The sequence below is a fragment of the Pteropus medius genome, unplaced genomic scaffold (genome assembly GCF_902729225.1).
Source record: "Pteropus medius unplaced genomic scaffold, Ma_sr-lr_union100, whole genome shotgun sequence".
NCBI classification, from domain to species: Eukaryota; Metazoa; Chordata; class Mammalia; order Chiroptera; family Pteropodidae; genus Pteropus; species Pteropus medius.
The window spans coordinates 3,760,779-3,766,528 of NW_024346065.1; positions in this window are offsets into that span (position 1 = coordinate 3,760,779).

Genomic DNA, 5,750 nt, shown 5'->3' on the forward strand with positions numbered 1-5,750 from the left:
TGCTTGTGGTGTGGTCATTGCTAGAGAGATATTGTCCCCTGCAGGCCAAATGTGGAATCACAGGATTGCCTGCTTGTACTCTTAACACACACAGGTTTCTATAGAAGAAAGTACTCCCCACTATTGCACCTCTTGGTAGTAGCTTCTTAACAATTAACTGAAAAAATCTATGTTCCCACCCTAAGGTCCTGGCTGTCCCATGGAACAGGGACTACCAGCTGGATTCTCTTCTGATTTGGGCATGCACCAGAAGGACAGAGCAGACGGCACCTGTGGGAATAGCCTCGGGGAGACTAAGTTTTAAACGTAGTTTTATGGATTGCTAGTTTCAGTATCCCCACCAGAAAATGACGATTTTACCTGCTCTGATGAGGACAGGTTTATGCTTTGGTTTTGCAATCATATAAGGAAGAGCAAGAAATGATAAAGACTGGATTCTCCTATTTGGTTTGTTTCCTCTTGGGATGGATGATCTATCATCATGCTGGGACTGCCCTGGTTTGTGCTGTTTCCCAGCAAAATTATGAATGGCTCCCGCTTTTGCTATTGTGCTCTAGTTTGGATGATATTGCCAGGGTCATCCTGGTTCTAACGTTTTCCCCAATGATATGCTAATGGATGAAGCATGAGATCTGTAACACTTTTGGGTTCTGACTCACCCCCGCAGCTCCCAGCCCCTGGGAATGATCCACTGCCTGTACTTGTCCCTGGAGGATGTAATTCTTGCCCCCCACCCACTCTATCCCACCTAGCTTCACATGACCTGGGCAGCTGATGGGTGCTCAGGTGCCATCCAAGTGAAATTCAGAGCCCACAATAAATCATGACGGTGGAATGGAAACTCGCTCAAGTCCCAGGGTGTGTCAGATTTGGTCTAACCAGAAGGTAGTTATTAAACCCACCAAACAAGGGAGCTGTTCTGGAGCCTTCAGATAAAGGCCAGCAGCCTCTGAGGAAACTTGCGCTTCTGTGATGAGCCAGGATGAAGCTGCTCAGACCCCTAGGCCACTGCAAGGTCTTTGTAAGGGCTCTGCAGTCAGAAATTTGTGCCTTTGACAGTGTGTGGGGGGCAGGGGGGGGAGGCTGACTTCTTATCTCGCCCCACTCCTGCTGAGTGAGGGCAAAAGGCTGCCCTTTGTAAGGCTTTGGGAGACAATGCAGTGGTTGTTCTTGACATTTGGAACCAGAGATCCACTCTCAGACATCCAAAGCAACTGGGAGAAACTGGTTATTCAAACTGCCAAGTGGGTTTGGATGGGTGCAGTGTAAACGTTCCGGGTTCAGCCCTCACTCTTGGCACATCCCATCTCCCCTTTCCTTATCTTTACTTGGACTTCCACTCATGGCCACCAACTCCTGAGACCCAGAAATGAGCTCCTCTCTCCATCCTGCTGGGTTAGAGGTGTTCAGGGGAAGTTTGGGAAGCACTCCAAGCCCAGGAACCCTGGGGGTTGGGGTCAATAAACTAAGTCCTCATGTGGTAAATTCTACCTGCAACTGTCACCAGATGCTTCTGTATGGTTTGGCATTCTGTGTCCATCTGGCTTTGCCCCTGAGTGAGACTGGACGACCAGGCAGGGAAGTTGGGAAGAGTCAGGGCTATTCAGCCTCAGGGAGATTTCCTGGCAGTTGCAGAGCCAGCTGATGGTGCCTTTGGAGCGCATGCACCCTTTGCACTCTGCCTTGCTTTCCCAGGAGGATCTGACACTTGCCTTGGGGTTGAAGTATTGCTGTGAACAGACTCTACTGCTCTGTTATCCTATGGCCGATGGGCCTCCAGGGTCACTGACCACAAGGAGAACCTTTCCTCTGGCAAAGCAGTGACCTTGTTGACAAGCTGTGGGGTGGGAGGTGGGGGGTGGAGAGGGGGAAGCGGGTGGGGGAATGGGTAGGATGGGTGGCTCCGATGGTGAAAGATCAGACTTCCGCTTTTGAAAAGTCACTATTTCAAATACTTTATATATTTATGTATTTCAGATAAGGTAGGAGATAAATCTGTTAAATCTCATGAGGCTGTTCAGAGCCCTTGTGGTTCTGAAGTTCTCCGACCTGGGAGCATGCAGCCCAGGAAAAACAGAAACGTGGCTGGTGCTGCTAGTGCTGATGAAAAAGATACAGTTCTCTGGGAGAATGTTCTGGCCCAGGCTGAACTCAGCGCCGTGCCTTTGTCAGGTGGGATGGAAAGAGAAAGTTTTTTGAGATGAGAACAGGAAAGACACCCAGTTTATCACCACAAGGTAATTGTGACTGTTACAGTCTCTCAGAAGGTTTCCTGGGAAGAGAAAGATGTCCATTCTCGTGTTCACCTTGGTGTCTGAGGCCATTTGTCAGCGTCACTGCTTTCTGCCTTTATTCAACAAATATTTATAGTGATTTTATTGTATGAAGTCAAGCACCTACCACAGGCTTATCTCTATCACTTATTAACTTTTTTTCACTGCAATAAAATATACATAATGTAAAATGACCTCTTTAGCCATTTTTAAGTGTGTAGTTGAGTAATATAAGGCATGTTCACATTGTTGTGCAACCAATCTTCAGAACTTTTCATCTCGCAAAACTGAAACTCTGCACCCATTAAACACCTTCCCATTTCCCCGTGCCCCAGCACCTGCAACCACCATTCATTCTACTTTTCGTTTCTATGAATTTGACTACTTTAGATACCTCATAAAAATGGAATTGTATAGTACTTGTCTTTTTGTGTGACTGGCTTATTTCACCAAGTACAGGGTTTTCAAGGTTCATCCATATTGTATAGCATGTGTTGGAATTTCCTTCCTTTTAAGGCTAAATAATATCCCATCACTTACTATAAAAAGAAAAACTGATTGAAATCTTATTTTTCAGACAAATGGTTGGCAAATGATGAAGGCCCTACCTGCCTTAAAGGATAAGAGAGTCCTAGCTGAGGGAAAGCTGTGTGCTAGGCTTCCCTTTTTCCAGATTGCTCTTCCTGACATTATGCTGTTAAGGAACGCCTTGGTCTTACTTCTTCCTTCTTGCCAGCAGATGGCAGCATGCTCTGAGCTGCGCCGACAAATTCCAATAGGAAAGTGAGCTGAAGCTCCCAGAGAAGGGCGAGAGCTTTGTGACACTGCTAAGGTTCTGCATTATTGGTGTTGAATCTTCCAGTCGTTCTCCCCTTTAAGATATGAAATAAAAGCCTCCACTTCAACCATCATTTATTAAGAGTCTATTACATATCAGTGCTTTCACACTGATTTCTTTTTCTTTTGTTCTCACAACATCCCTCTCCTGGATTTACAGATAAATGAAACCTACAGAGGTTAAGGGACTTGCCTCAGATCACACATCTTCTAAGCAGAGGTTCAAGTATTTGAGTTCAAGGTCAATGTCCTTTCTAGTATATGTAAGTATGCAAATGCTTACACATTAATATGTAAATTACTTTATGAACCATGTAAATTATTTTAAAGTTTCTCTTCCTTCCTTCCTTCCTTCCTTCCTTCCTTCCTTCCTTCCTTCCTTCCTTCCTTCCTTCCTTCCTTCCTTCCTTCCTTCCTTCTCTCCTTCTTTCCTAACAAATATATTTAGCTCCTCCATGTTGCAAGCCCCAAGAATCTCCACTCAGATCTTTTCTATTATGGGCTCTTAAGAGATTGCCTCAGCAGTTTGGTAACTGACACTTTCCCAAGAATGCTTCCTTTCTGGAAGTCTGGCTAGTCCAACATAACAGGGCCTGAGGATCGGAGCTTCTTATCCTAAGGGCTTTGCAAGACAACCAAGCCTTTTCTTGCTGCCTTCAACCACTTCTAGGCTGGCAGTCTCTTGACCTTCCTATTGCTCTGCTTTCCCTATATTCCCAGTTTAGTATCCTCTCAGGGAAAAGGCAGCCAATGGGAAGGCCCCACACTGGCAATCTAGAGGCCTGGGTGGTCCTGTAGAACCAGTTATTAATCCTGAGAGAGGGACATGCTATCTAACCTCCCCTTCGTAAAATAAGGGTGTGGAAGGAGATGTTCTCAGAACTCTTCTTTAATTCTGGCAATTGCTTGTTTCTGCTGGAGATTGCTTTAGGGGTGGGCATATGACCCAGGCTAGCCAATGAAATGAGAAGTCTTCTGGGGGCTTCCTGGGACAGGTTTTCTCACTTTTAAAGAGTCATAGAGAAGATACAATTCCTTTACCTCCATTGGACATTTCACGTCTGGATATGACACTTAGAACTAAGGCAGCCAATTTGTGACTATGAAGGCAGCTGGCCTGAGGACCAAGCCAGTGTGCCAAGGGTAAATGAGCAGAAAGATGACAAAAAGCCTTACTGAGTTGTCACTGAGTTAACCAACACTAGATCTGCCCTATTTCAGGACTTCTTGCTATGGGAGCTAATTTATCTTTCCTTATTATTTATACCACTTTGATTTTTTTTTTTTGTCGTTTTCAAACAAGAGCTGACTAATCAATAGTTGCCTTAGCTTTTCAGAGTTGTTGGATGATCTCCGAAGTCTGAAGTCCTTTTCTTAAGAAAGTCAAAACAGATTGAGAACTAGACTCACTCATTCAACAAATATTTATTGAGAATCTACAATCATATTTTTAAAAATTCTATAACACATCCCCCACCAACTCTGAAATTGAGATGTATTTTAAATTGATGGCATCTTGTGATTGCTGCTGGCTGTGCAGCTGTCTTAATGAGGTTGTCACTGTCTTTGAAGACATCAAAAATTCCAGCATCAAAATGTGCAGAATGCATGTCAATAGTTTGGGGACAAAAATCTCAAAATACTCATGGAACATGCTTTTTATAAATAAGAATAAAATGGTTATGAGGAAGGTGGTAAATCAGATATGTTTGGCAGCACTTGTGATATAGCTAGATTCATGGAATTGTAAAGCTGGCTTAAGAGCCCAGCGCATATGCCGCTTAGTTCTTTTATGGATTCTTTTGAGAAAAGCTGCATCATCAGCACTCTTGATGTCTCAGAGGATGGCAGCATGTGAAAAAAGATGGTCATTGTCACTCTCAGTCAAGGAGAGAGGAGTCAGATTTGGAATGAGAAGTTCGAAAAATATCTTAGCCCAGTTATTTCACTTCTATTTTTCATTTTATTATGGAGAAGAGTGCTTTATGATGAAAATCTGTGACTAACCAAGTCTAAAAGAGCTCCTTCGATAAGTGTAAAATAAAAATTCTGAGCAAGAACATAGTGTCATAGTTTAATTGGCAGCATTTTAAACTTCTTAGTGGTACATAAAATAATGGTGTGCCTCATACTCAGTGATGTCTTAAATTGGATGATATGTACTCTGTGCCAAGCACTGTTCTGGTGCTGGGAATACAACAGTGAACGAGAGTCAAAACCCCGGTTATTTGTGCAGGTTGACTGTGGAGAGGGTCCTTTAGATGCCATTCAGGGACCTATATGACAGCCACTTTTCCATTATCCACCGCGGCTTCCAAGGTTGCCCTGGGGTTGTAGTCTCCAGCCATCCATACGAATGTCCTCCTTTCACTGTGACTGAAAGTGGCCCGGAGCACCTCTGTTCTTATTTGATTGGCTGAAACTCAGTCACATGGCCACGGTCCCCTGCAGGGGAGTCTAGGAAACGTAGTCTGGCTGAGTGCCCAGGGATAAAGGTAAATATTGATGCCGTTGGGCTGCCATGGGTCTGTGATGCACACCATAAGCAGCAGTGTGGAGTTGAGGGAGAGTCCCAGCTGCCCAGAACCTCCTCAAAGAAAAGAAAACAAACACACCAACCTGCCCGTCCTGCCACTGTCT